This window comes from Falco rusticolus, chromosome 11 (genome assembly GCF_015220075.1).
Source record: "Falco rusticolus isolate bFalRus1 chromosome 11, bFalRus1.pri, whole genome shotgun sequence".
Taxonomy (NCBI): Eukaryota; Metazoa; Chordata; class Aves; order Falconiformes; family Falconidae; genus Falco; species Falco rusticolus.
The window spans coordinates 19058930-19073471 of NC_051197.1; the positions used below are offsets into that span (position 1 = coordinate 19058930).

Consider the following 14542-nt stretch of genomic DNA (forward strand, 5'->3'; position numbering starts at 1 on the left):
CCATACAACTGTTACCAGACAGACAGATACTCATATAATGATTCTTACAACAGCATCTATAGATTATTATGAAACTTGTCTCTAAAACAGATATGAATCACCCAACAGCTACAGCAGTGCTCCTGTGCAGAGATGATTAAGAATTTTTATGCAACTTCTTTAATCAGAAGAGGCCTACTTGGTTGAAAATGAAACCTCTGCAGGAAAAGGTTGGTTTTGATTAATTTCTCAACTTGAAAAAGTGTCTAAATTGTCAGTGTGTTTCACTTCAACATTTCTAAACACACAGAAAAGGGAGAGGGGGGGGGAAAGGCAAGTTTAAAAGTCACTTTTTATTTTAAGAAATTTAAAATTTTTCATTGTAAGAAATCTAAATTATATCGAATGGTATCCAGCCATTTTAACACATTTTACAACATTATTTTTTTGTTTGCAAAAATTTACATTTTCATGTCTTCCCAAATTGTTTGTTGTAGATTGGACTGTGTGAACACTTTAATGTATTTTTCTTTAGTAGAAGTACAGTATTTTTAAAACTAATTGGATGAGGAGCTGTAACAGCTTTGTTCAAAATTTCTTGCTATACAGGAATCCCTGAATCATAGCCCTTGTATCTCTATAGGCTGTTACCTATCAAAAGCCATTATCTTTCATAATGCAACCTCAGGGAAGATTTTATTGCTGAAAGAGATATTCCTACTTTTAACTAATTGTTGTAAGAAATTGTCTAGTTTCAGAGCCTTCACCAAGATCACAAATTCAGCACTGAAGATGGATCAAACTGATCAGTCACAGATCACAGAAGCAGAACACAGGTTCATGCTTATTTTTAGTTGCTGATTTTTTGGACTGAGCTAATGATCTTCTCAACACACATTTATATGTATTGAGGTGGGATCTTTACCATTTGAGGACTCTTTCAAGAGGATTATTAATTAGCAGTTTCATCATCAATTTCAAAGTGTTTTCCAAAGATAGGTAATTCCTTTTCAGAGAAAAGGAAAGTGAAAGGGGAGTGAGAGTGACTCAACTAGGCACGTGGACCATGTCAGATGCAGAGCCAGAAATACACTCTGAGCTCCTGGTACCCACACTCATAGCCTGGGGACTAACATGGCTTTCACCAAAAGTGATAGCAGGCACCTTCACCATTTTGCAAAGGAACATCATTTTTTTGGTAGAAGATGTGTTTGAAATTAAAAACTTATTTGCTTTCTTCTTTGTGATACATGCTATAATACCTTCCTTACTCTTTTGCCTAACTCTACCCAAAGCTGAAAGAAAAATAAAAGTTCATTGGGCATATTTTTCTCCATCAAAGCTTTGCCTTGATGCTGATACTATAACTTGGCTCCACACCAAACAAACATTACAGCTGAATTGGGTCAGATTTTCTTAAGTATTTACCACTAGATTTGGGTCATATCTGTGGATATACCCACTGCAACCTTTAGACTCAATTTTGAACATGGTTAAGTATGTTAAGGCCTGGCACTTTAAAAAGAGACTAAAAGCAGGCCATTTGCTCTGGCCTCAGTTGTGAATGCTGAGGTCTTTGAGGAATCTGGGCCACTTTGTCTGTCTTCTTGTCTATTTATAACCTTCCTGCCCATTGAAGAAGACAAGATGAGGCTACAGATGTAAGGGAGAGCCAAGGGTTGGGACAGAGCTACACAGGAGATGTTTGGAGAGTACAGGACAGGAGCACTGTGGGGACAGAGAGTTTGAGATCCTGTGGTTCTCCACTGCTTATTGCATCCACCTGACTAAACTCACTGGCTTAGCCCAGGGGCTTTAAACGGACCTCAGGAAGAAGATAACATGGCCACTTTGGTACAGTGGACTATTCTAGTCTATGTGAGAAAGAAACGAGGAGGATGTTGTCCTTTCCTACAACACTGTGGATGAACTAGACCAACTAACATTATTTTTTAGGAATCTTGCAAAACTGGAGTACATTTGAAAGCAGCAATGACCTTCAGTACGTTTCCAGTAGGTAAAAGATGAAAAAGGGTATGAGAGACAGTCCAAGGAAGCCTAAGCCCAGTGGTCCAACAGTTGTTCTGGGTTAATTTGGGGCCAAGAAGGAAGAAATAGATGCATGGGAGTTAGCCGTGGGTGGAAACTGTGCTTACAAACCAGTAAGATTGCAAGTCTTGAGTTTCTTCTACCAGGCGTACTTATTAAAAATAAACCTTTCTATTAGAAAAAAACCAGGAGGGACACACATTAAGTATATTGAAAACCAGCTTGCTAATGGATCTCAGAGCAGAATCCGGTAGTAAATGGGGCTGACTATAAGCAAAGATCGTAAGTATTGGTTCTTGGTGAAAATGCTTCTCGGGGGGGGGTTGTCTTGGGGGGGGTCATTGGGGTTTTATTTTTTTTGAATCCAGACCATCGGTGTGGAGGCATTTTTCATTTGGTGCGTTGCATCAGCACAACAGGCAAGGTACATGTAGTGTGTGACAGCAGACCAATAGCTTTTGCTGAACTTGTCAGCTTAGAGCCCCTGACTAGCACTTGTCTACTCGAGAGAGGGATAAGGAAGTGCCAGCACCAGGTGCTGTATGGAAACTTCAGCAGCATGAGCACAAGAGGAGAGAAACAGCAGCAGAGGTTTAGGGAAGAGGAGGAAGATGACAGAGGTTTGGTAGATAAGGAGGAAGCTGCAAAGTGAGGAGAAACGGGTGCAGGGAAGAAGCCATGATGTTAGGAATCTGTAACACTAGAATTGTCAGACAACGTTAGAGCATGTGGAGCTGCAGGGTGATAGGGAGGGTAGGTCTGTGCTACAGCATGATCTGAATCGCGCAGTCACAAAATGTGCTTTAACACAACCAGATGCAAGAAGACCCACCTGGGAGAAAAGAAGGCAAGCTGCTGTGGTAGGATGAGAATCTGCCTCTGAAAGCAACAACAGATACTAGGGTATGAAACCAGCCTGCAAAACTAAATGCTCAGCACAAAAGCATAATTGCATTTTTAGCATCTGCATCTATGTATCAATGTTACATACTACTTATCTCAGTACAGATGTTTCTTTAAGTACAGTTGTAATTATAAATAGGAGAACCACCACAAAATCAGCACAAGCGTCACAGATCTGTGAAACCATTGCAGAGCCAAATCATGTTGCAGATGGTGAAACACGGTGTTGTGTGGGAGTTAACTATTTCCACATTAACGTTATTCAATCACAGTGGCCCATTTTCACATAGCTTGCTGAACTTCAGAAACTTTGCACAAAGGTTAAGGTTTGACATTTTGAGACAGAATAGCTTAGTCCTCGATCCTCTGTGAGAGCTACAATAAATAATCAATAATAGAAGAGAAACACAGATCCTTACTTCATCCCTTTCCAGGATGGAAGCACTGAAAACATGCTTTTTTGACACAAATGCTTATTCTGAGGTCTTCATTACCAGGATTTCCAGTAAAATAGCCATAGGCAAGAAAGCACTTAATCTGACTGTTAGATTAGGCTTCCTGAAACCACATGTAGGTGCAATTGTGAGCACAGGCATAAGAAAATGATCTCGTACTTGTAATGGACTAACAGAATGATATTTCTGTCAATATGTGAGGTTGTGATGAGGTCCTACATAAACAGCAGTCATTTAGTGTGTTAGGATTTATTTTTTAAATGGTATGACTTCTGTGTTAGTTTATGCAAAACATGCCTCTAAGAATGAAACGGATGAAGACAGAGCATAAAGCTTTGTTCACCAAAGCATAATTCATGACTGCACTCAGAAATCACGTCTCTCTTTAGATTTAGGTACTAGTTCAGAGATGCTTGCCTTAGAAAGCAGTATTCTTTCTGAAATACTCAGTTCTACAGATCTCTTATTATGTGTTTAGCTAATGTATTGATACTGCACATCTTTCTGCAGTACATGGCAGATAACAGCACATCTTCAGTGTTACTGCCATCACAGTAATACCGTATCTGTAGGTGTTTGCACCAATTCTTTATTACAACTTTCCAGTTCTAACAGGACTGGTGCAGTAATTCGCTCCTAACACCTAAAATAGACATGCTTCAACTGGACAATTTTCCCACCAACAGATAGGCATCATCCATCATAATATCCTTAGGGGTGAGCTGTTGTCTTCTGAAATGGCTTACACCCCATTTCACTGTAAGTTTTTTTGTCCTTGCTTAATGCTCACAAATGGGTGTCATGTGTTTGGCTGTTAGGAACATTCTCAGTTTTCACAGCTGGGGTCACAGAGCACACGTTGCCTGTGGTGGTGACACAGTCACTCTGACAGAGCAGAAGTCCAACCTAAGCATAACAAACCATGCAGCCCCTCCGACCCCAGAGTCAGACCAGGCTCTGCATCACACCAGCCGCTACGAAGCCTCTATGGTTTGGTGCTGCTCATTTGCAGCAGGACTGCTAGTGAAGCTTTCCACTGCATGCATGAAGGAAGCGGTACCCTGCAGTTTCCTGCCTTTCCTATTTACATACCTGTCAACTTTTGCAGCCAACAAGACAGGGATCATACAGAAACCCACCTTCTTCATTACCCAATCTTGAGTCCTCCAAAGCAGGGCAGCCCAGACTGTATCCTCTGGACAAAGAGCAGCCTGTTGGTCCTGTAGTCAGAGTTCATACAGTGACGGGTCTGTGCAAGCTGCACTGAGAATGCTGACATTGCCACAGCACCTGCCTTTGCGTTTATTAAAGTGTTGGCTAATTTTTGATGGGGGGGAAAAACCCCAAAAGCCATTAGTAGAAAAACTGTTGTGAGGCAGCAAGGCTCCTTTTACAGCCTTGATCCCGATGTCCCGGAGCAACGAACGAGCAGCAGAGGTACTCTTACCCATCACCAATATTGCAGCAGTCAAAAGACCTCTGGTCTGTGTGCCGGTGTCAAGTCAGTAGCTGTAACGAGTGGCACAGTGACTCCTGGGTACATAGCTGAGAGCGTTGCATTAGGAGAGGACTGCAGCAAACCCAGCAGTGTCATCCAGACACCACTCACAGGCATGCAGGCACAAGCTTGAACTAGAGGCAGTTGGCAGGGTCATTAAGAAAAGTCCATACTTCCTAGTCTCCCCAGGTATAGGTCCCATTTCCCTGTCACACATCTTGGGGTAAAGGAACAAAGTGCCCATCACAGAACAGCGGCTTCAGACGGATGAACTCTTTCAGGTGCATTTCCCCACCTCAGGACAAAGCAGTTCTGCAGGGACCCTCCAAACAGGAGTATGGAGAGAAGGGAAGACATCCCACCCAACATGCCACGAGAGGGAACTGCAGCTTCATAAAGAGAAGGGCACAGAGCCAGAGTGACATTTCCCCAAGACCTCGTTCTCAGAGATTGCTGAACCACAGTGACTGCCTGTAACCCAAGCAAACAGCAAGATAAAAGTTCAAGCACTGACCTAAGAGAGTTCAACCTATTTTGTAAGTCTCACAGTTACAGGCAAATGAGAACAGAGACCATAACACCATTAGGCAACTTTTAAAACACACAGTGTTTCCTATAGTCCTAACGCACAGCAATCACCAGGAATAACTTTTCTTAGCATGTGATGACTGCTAAGTCACTCGCAAGAAAAAGAACCACAGCACTGAACAAATGAATGCAACAAAGAGATCAAAAAAAGGCATCTGAAATAAATACCTGCTACAAAAGAGGAGAGGACTTGTCAAACCCTGCTGTGTACGTTCTGCTAATTGGACTGACCTGCACCCCAAACCACAGAGCATTTAGGCGGTGTAGTCCCACTGCAGGGGGGCTTCTGTCAAACAGTAACGGTCAGTTACTGGCCAGGAATGGGTTCATCCTTCACCCTGGTTTCAGAGGATTAAGCTGTTCTGTGATAGCATTGGATATACCACTTCCAGTTTAATGCAGTGGATTTCAGGCTGACCACAATCTGGCGTGCAGCAACTGAGCGTCAGTTCTTTCTCCAGGAAGGTTTAAGAGTAGCCTTTAGTGTTATGTTAGTTCCCAGCCCTGAGGAAGAGTAGAGTGAAAAACAGATGCCACAATAAGCACAAACCCAAAATGTGCTGAGCCATGCAGAATTGCAGCAGAAGTACTGGAGAAAACAGTAACGCCCACTGACCTGGCATATACAATAATCAGCAGTGACCAGGAAACAACTGTTTTGCTGAGTTTAACCTGCAGAAACACCCCACCAGCACCAGTAAGACTCTTGCTATATGAGTTAGATGCAGTCCATGTATTATTGACAGGGTTATGGAGCTACAAACAGGTTCAGTTTAGAGCACAGACCACTCTGATTTACCCTAAACAGGACAGATTAGATGTAGGTCATCCTTCAGTCAGGTTCTTGCTCTTTGATTTCAGTTAAAGTAAGACAAATCTGTCACATGTGAGTCAGCTCCTAAATGCTCTTGGGGCAATGGGAGTTTGGCTATATACACAGCTATGTAAACACCGATAAAGAAACTAAAGATCTGACCTTTGTTTACTTAAGCGAGTCTCAGTTGACCAAAAGGCAAGTCAGATTTTAATACCATTTCTAGGATTGATTGAGCTCTGAATTAGACCAACTTCCACAACTCAACTGCAAGTACAGAACGTCTGTCAGCAGGAAGCCTATACAGAGACTGCAGCAGCACCAGAAACCCACAAGTCACACAAAATAAAGTTTGGTGCAAAAATCTGGAACAGGAACACAACCAGCAGGGCAGAAAGCACTGATTTATTCACCACCTTTGCTCCAGCAAGGAGCCCTCTGCTGCAAACATCTCCGCCACATCTAGCTGCTCCAGGGGGAATGCCCAGTGGGTCAGAGAAGGTGCAAGAGCAGTGCCAGAGCACAAGCAGTGCTAGTCCCCCAGTAGCACCAGTGATGAGTCAGGCCCTGTCTGCACGAGCACACAGGGCCAGTCATCCAGGGGATCATCTGAAACTATCGCTAGCACCAGCACTGCGGGACCAGTGGTGTCACGGATGCCCTGTCACAAAGCTCTGTGTCCCTTTGCTCACACGTAAGTCTGAGACCAGTCCTCAACGAGCGCACTTTTCCTTTTAGCCAGAACTTCATGACCGTCTGTAATACCTTAGGCAAATATTGACTCTGATCCAACAGACTGAAAGTAGTTGGTTTGCACCAGATGTGGTATATATACATGTATCTTTGAAACATTAGCTAAAGGAGTGATTTGGGAAAATAAAAATTCTAGGTGGATGTGTTTACTTTGCGAGGTTGTTCGCATTGTGCTCGGATCCCAGAAGTGGGCACGAAGGTTTTAACCACAGGAAGAAAGCCAGCTGTAAGTGCCGCGATGCACAGTAAAACGGTGTGCACACACGTGCATTCCTGCATCTGCAGCTCACCCACATGATAGTCGAAGGGCTGAAGATCACTGGTGAGTACGTTAACGAGTCCATACATTCCTGCCCTGAAGAGACTCAAAAAGGTCTGTCAGGTGAAGAAGAAATGACTGAGCTTATCGCTTCAGGACGCATCCTCCAAAGTACTTGGCATCTAATGCTGGGCCTGCTTTTTGCAAGAACCTGAGCACCGTTTCCCTGGCTCCCAGCTGAGGGCAGCTTTTGGAAATGCTGACCTTGTTCCAAGGGAAGGGAAGGTGACTGCCCCCACCTCTCCGATTTCTCTGGCCCCAGCTAATTAGAAAGACTTCTAGTAAAAAGCACATGTCTAAGCAGAGAAACAGCTTTTGTCATAAGGTTGAAAGCAACAGAGAGGTAGTTTGAGCAGTTCAAGTTGCTTCAGTTTTCAATTCTTAGGTCCCAACCCAAGTGTCAATTCCCTGCGTGTGTCTGCTCTCTCCTACTACAAATCATGAGTCGGGTGTGGCTTTGGCAGTTGCAGAGCTTGCATTATGGGAACTGGGGGAGGGAGGGAAAGCAACATGGGAAGCAGAGCAGAAACACTTCAGCACCACTCGAGTCACCTATGGGTGTTCCCTCTGTCCAATCATTTCATTTTGGGAGTTGATAAGCATTCCTATTAGGGGCCTTTCAGAAGGAACAGAAGTGTGAAAAGAGATTCTTTTTGATATTTACCAAATAAGCACAGAGAAAAAAAACATAGAATTATGTTCAGTATATTCACAGGAAGAATCCTAGTGAAATACTTGTTTTCTGGATAACTCGGGACCAAACTCGATGGGTAGAAGTTTGTACAGAACAGAATTTTATTCTTCATTGGGACTGTTGGACTGTAAATTCATAGCAATGCTCTTCGACTACCTCTCCCAAAAAAATCCTCTTTTAGTCTGCAACACATCCCAGGCAGCACTTGAGAAATGTATACAAGAGTAACAGTTCGCTGAGTCTTTTTCCACAAGTGAATCTCTTCATCAGATACACAACAACACCTGACACCTGGGGCTCTCGTGCCTTCTGAACAGTCAACAGATATTGCTCAGAGCAACAAAAATGAGCAAGCCACATGCTGATCCACACATATCTCCCTCTAATGGATTGCCTCACAACCCCACTGGAAATTCAGGGGTGTCGGAGCTTTCCTGATCATGGAGGACCACCACAGCAGCCAACCCATCCCTCCAAACAGCTTACCTAGAGGCTCACTCTGAACCCCTGCAGGAAACTAACGCTGAAAACTTTACTCGGACACTAAGCTTGCATTGAAATAATCTGGTAACACTGGGGAGCTGCAGGAACATCACACCCCCCAAAAAGGGAGTTACAGATTGGTTTCAACATGATCCATTAAACCAGCACTAGAAAAGAGATTGAAACTTTGGCCATATGTTTCCTTGAAAATATTCCCTTGTGCCATAAGTTCACTACCAGAGGCCAAGACACTTCACAGTAACATACCGTGAGTTCAGGAACTAAGGTTATTTTAGAGAACCCCCTAGAAGCACATTTTTCTGTACTCATGGTACAGTAGTTAAGTTCAGGCCACAGTGTCACAGCAGCACGCAGAGCCTCCTAACGCAGCTGTAAATCCACAAAGGCCACTTTGAGGTTTCCCCCTGCCAAGGAAACTCTAGATACGTTGCAGCCAATATGCCTCATACCTGGAGGTTTCTGATCCCCACCAGCAATGCTATGCACATCACCCTCCCCAGCTAATTACTGATGGCCCAGCATGCTCTTAGCTCTGTGTGTGTGAATGAGTTGAGCCTGAGGTTTTCCTTCCTCAGGACTGTGGTGTGTATTTGAGTACTCCATCCTCCAAGCCATATTCAGGTCATATTCCCCCTTCAAGGTGTTTGAGGCATTCCTGTGGAGTGATCGTATTGCTTCAGCACCACCTGACAGATCCTTAGCCTGACCTTTCTGGCTACAGCTGCCCCGGATGTGCCAGAGGCACTTGCGGCACACACATTTTCTCTCAAGTATTGTGGTGGAGTTTCCCCTACTTCTTTGTCAACCACTGTTACAACATACAACCAAGCACCACCATTAGCAAGATGTGCAATTAACGCTATTTGAAATTTCTCTCTCAAGTTTATAGGACTCTGAGTCGCTATAGCAGTCTGGGTATGTGTGGACAGGTGGAGTTAACACGGCTTTCTCACACTCATGGCATCTTCCCTACTCCCCCTGTTCCTCTCCCTGGCCCAGCCTTTAAACAAAGGGGCATTTTAGTTTGGTTTTGTCCTACAGAAGTGAATTTCAGTCCTCAGGGCATCATATAAATCTGTTAAGTCAGATTCTCAGTCACATGAAAACAGTTTTGTTTGGAGCTAACAGTAAAAAATATCTTTGAAAAGCACTTTTACTGCCGACTGAGGAATTAGGCCCATTTCCCACTTGTTTAAGTTGACGAAATACTTTGTTATGCTGTGAAGAACATGAAACCTCCCAGAAGCATAGTTGGAGCAGCTGTGATCTCAATGCCATCAGAGATTATGCCATGTCCCCTGGCTACTGTGAGCGATGCTGGAGGGGTACTGCAGCTCCTTTAGTCCATATCCCTGATTTCAGTCACCACCCTTTATTCTCAATAAACATAAGAGCACCCCTTTGGAGTAAGGGACTGAAATAACAGGAAACAGAGCACCCAAAACACAAGGCCAGATGTGTGGCAGGCCAGGAGCAGGGCTGTGCGGTTGCAGGCCTGTCCCTGCTACACACTGGCCTGGCTGGGAGCCCACATGTGGGAGCCAGCTTTTAGCAAGGGCATCTGCCACCAGCTCTCACATAGACATGACCCCCCTCTCTCTCCCAGCGGAGGGCGAGGGGGTCAGGGAAAACACACGGCACTGAATCACCCCACAGCAGCAACAAACAGGCACAGCAATATTTGCAGCCCAGCTAGGAGGAAGAAGCTGCTTTTTGGGTAGGAAGCAAGGCCTGATATTGGTTGGCTTCTACAGCATTCAGGGGGTAAAAAAGTGCCAGGAAACGAGATGGGGTTTGTTGTTGGAGGTTTTTTTATCTTTTATCCCCCTCTGCAAAACAAAGCCCACCAGACCTCCAGCACTACCAGGCCACTCTGGCCAAGAGGCAGTAGTACCACATTGGAGACCTGATTCACCCACCAGTACTTGTGTCCTCAGGGAGCTTTGCTGATTATTGGCTGAACTCCCACCACGCAGCTAACCAGGCGAGGGACTGGGCAGGGAGCAGTAACATTTACTGAGAAGACACTCACTGCCATCAGCCACAGGCATCCTTGCTGTAACACAAGCTACACATCTAGTCATGCTGCTTAATTGCAGCATTTCCCCTGATTTGGATGAACAGTGGCGGAACCCAACCCAGCTAGTGCAGTTGTCCTTTTGTGTTACTATTTACTGTATGGGATCTTTAGGATCCAATACACTTGCTGGTTTGAGAACCATGTCTCCCTATGCCTGCATTTTGCAGAAAGCTCTTTGGTTCTCCAGCCACTACTGAGATCTAAAACAGCAGCAAAGAGGATGAGGTCCTTAATCTTGCCAGAGCATCAGTACAAAGGCTGTGGCAGCCCTCTCCATCATACAGAGGCCCGCAGAAAAAATTGCTCAAACATGAGATTTCAGCAACTGAACATGCAGAGGAACAAAACGGACATCCAAATGGCAAGTGGAAAGAGCCACAGTTAAAACCAAACCACAGCAGTCTCAAAAGAGAGAAGTAACAGTCAAACATCTCCCCTCTGAAATTATTTCATGCCTAGCAGATTGAGGCACTTCACACTTTGGCAAGCATGTGCTCCTCCATGGCTCCACGTCTGACTGGAGTCCCACTATGAGCAGTGTGAAAGGTTTCAGACAGAGGCATTTAGAATTTAGGGAACAGTAAGAGGACAGAACTCACTCCACTTGCATAAAACCCCTTCCTCCCATAAATGCAACCGTTCTTTTCCATTCCTGCAAGGGTCTGTGACGCAACCTGAGCTGGGGAAACTGGGACGGAAGCGCCTGCTGGAGCATCGCCCCCCTCACTCGGGATGAACGAAGAGGTGGCAAACGGCTTCACCACCTCAACTGGCCACAGAAATCAGTCCAGAGATTGCCAAATCCGTGTAGGAAACAATGGCAGCAAGCCCCACTGGAGCCAGGCCTGGCTTGACAAGCGGGCAGGAAGGGAGTGAGGCTACCCAGCTCCCAGGGCAGCAGAGCTCACAAACAAAACACCTCAGCCACGGTGGAAACATCACACAGGAAGGAGACTCTTCTCGATTGCCATTAATGTTAATTTAAGCTACTGAAAACAGAAATAATTCCAAAACTGACTGACAGCAGATACAGAGAATACACAGCAGGGCTCAGCAAAGGTCAGGCCCCTGCAGCACAAAGCCTGGCACAAGCACACAGGAAGAGCCAGCTCTTTGCTCTCAGAGCTCGAGGTGCCAGCGCCCTGACTAACACCCGCTATTACTCAGTGTGAGCAAGAGCATCCTGGTCCAGCAGGGCCAAGCTACCTGACTGCCAGGTTTGCAATAGAAGGCATGTCTACACACGCAACCATCGGTCCTGCAGCAGCCCAAAGAGTTACACAGCTGTGTAAAAAAGAACAAGACCATTTTTCACCTAGTCCCTTTGTGGGAGCTGGTCTCACCCTCCCACCTGCCTATCCATGTTGCTGTGTTTCAGAGAGGCAAAAGGCAACAGCAGAGACAAAGCTGACTGTGAAACTGGGGATGTAGCAGGTTTAACAGGTAACATAAGATCCCTTGGCTTAAATCAGGGTAAATTAATCGCTAGAAGTGGCCACTGCAAGCAATTTAGACCAAATAAATGTCTAATCTCTTCTGGCTGATCACTTAACACAATACAATTAGTTTGTTGTGGCTCTTCACTGCAATATTTAAACTTTCCTATACGAAACACTGAAAACATTTACTTTGCCTCTCATCAGATGAGTGCACTCTTTCAAACTCTGGGAGTTCGGCTTCCTGCCTCTTGCACTGATATCTCTTTTTCCCCTTTGAACTCACCCTCTGAGTCTATCGGTGGGTTTTGGGCATGTATTATGCATAGGAAAAAGGAAGAAAAAATGTAAAACATAAATAGTATATCATACCGAACTGTCACCTCAAAGGATTAGAATTTCCCTTTAATGCCAGCTGGCTACGTTACAGTAACTAAATCAATGAAATATATTGGCCATTTTAAACACATGCTGTGCCTTGATCCTGCCAGTGCCCTTAGCTGACCAGCCACCACCGTCCTGCACACCAAGGAGAGAGCTGGCAGCCAGCAGCTGAGGTGACTTCTGGGCTGCTGGAGTGGAGAAGTCCCGCATTGCCGCAGCAACTGCTGCCAGTACCTTGGCAAGCTGGGCCTGGGTGAGCTGGGGGTGGATGTGCACATGCACAGTAGTATCCAGCTGGCTGGGAGATCACATGCGTCAGAAAGTTGGCTGGATGGTATCAAAAGAAAGAAATAATTTCATTATCTGTCACATTATTTTGTTTCTAGATTTGTCTTATTCAGTATTCTTTTGTCATGTCATCTCTACTACAAAAAAAAAAACACAAAAAAAACCAAAAAAAACCCCACACACCAGACGAGAACAAGTACACGGAACAAGCACACAAAAGCACAAAAGTAGTTTGCTTGCATCTTATTTAAAAGATTTATCACATGCTCCAAGTTAATCCATTAGGCAATATTACTATAACAAGGTGTGGCCAGCATTTTTATAATGTATGAAACATTTTATTCCAGATTTATGCGTTCCCTCTATTTATAGTCCATATATTTGTAAATTACAGACTCGTGCGATAAAGACTTGGGAAAGTCTTTGAGTCTTGTGTGTTGGGTTGTTGGGTTTTTTTCTTCCCCCAGTAGGAAGTCAAAGACACAACTAGATACCCATACCCAATACATACTCAGACATGGCTGCCACTTGAGATGTGCAAATATTTTTTCAAATCTGCTTCCATCACTTTACATGCATTATAATGTATTAGAGATGTTTACATGCCTTAAATCTATCTAGACTGCTTTATTACTCAGAGGAAAAATACTAGAAACTACCACTACCCCACTGACAATTAAAAAAAAAACCAAACCAAACAACAAACAGATTACCCTTGGCATTCTCAGAAGCCACCTCCACTGCAGGTGAAAACAGACAGACAGGATGTGGCTTGGCAATGGAATGAGGTCTAGGATTCAGCAGGGAAAATCTCTGGAATTTTAACTCTGAGCAGGCATCTTATAAAGTCCTTGCTAGGGAAGCACTTCATTGACTTACATGCATATTTCAGTGCTTTTCTGAATCAGAATCCCCTCAAAGGGCTGTATGCTGAGCTGTATTTCACTATTAAGTTTAGAGTAAGACATGATGAAGGCAAAATCCTTTCCTGATGTGAACTGGGGTTACGCTGGAGATGAATTCGACACAACTGACCTGTTTGGGTTTTTTCTCTTAAGGAAGGAAAACACAGAGACTTGAGGAGCACTCCCTTGCCAACATGCAACAGCAGCACAGCTTGCAAATACAGTTGCACGAGTCTCGCAATCTTTCACCCAAAGCTTATTCTAGAAACCTCTTCCTCCCTCCTCCCCATCAACTGCAACAAGTTTTGCTTGAGGAAGGAGCAAGACCCAGAAGAGCTGCTCTCTCCCTTGTGTTGCAATATCCAATCTGAGTGTTACTATCAGCTTTTGGAAACTGACTGTATAGAAAGCACAGATGATGTTTGCATATTTTAATTTTAAATATCTCTGCTTGGCATAAGGATGGAACCTAATAAGTTGCTTTGTTTTTGCCTCATGAATTAATTCAGCCTGCTAACTGATTTGGATAAAGCATTTTGATTCCGACTAATAAATTTGGGGTTTGGGCAGGCAAGACAACTTTTGGAAGCAAAGTTACAAGTTTGTTAGCTTGCCAGGAAAAGTACTTTTCTAATATCTATAAGAAAGACTTTTTCTTTTTATAACCCACTTGTTCCACCCATGTCTTTTAAATCAATCAGATAAATTCACCTTGTTTTTCAAAGCCCTGAATCCTGATAGCTCTGCACACTTGATAGGTAATCTAATCATCGTTGGTGTGGATGAACACAAGCTCAAATTAGCTTCTGAAAGGCTTAGTCGTCCTGTAGATAGCTCTGCCTTTCCACTTTCATGCAGGAACTGAGCTTCACCAACTGGTTAGCTAGAGGTGT

General features: G+C 44.2%; 1 protein-coding gene across 3 annotated transcripts in view; it reads left to right on the plus strand.

Moving 5' to 3' along the window:
* Positions 1–12932, plus strand: part of RPAP2 (RNA polymerase II associated protein 2) — a 63156-nt gene extending 50224 nt beyond the window's left edge. For 2 of the 3 annotated variants that reach the window (XR_005106813.1, XR_005106812.1), the window contains one exon: positions 91–12932. The gene's annotated coding sequence lies outside the window, so the exon portion shown is untranslated. The remainder of the gene's footprint in view (positions 1–90) is intronic. The other variant, XR_005106815.1, reaches the window with a different exon arrangement.
* Positions 12933–14542: the final 1610 nt, after the last annotated feature.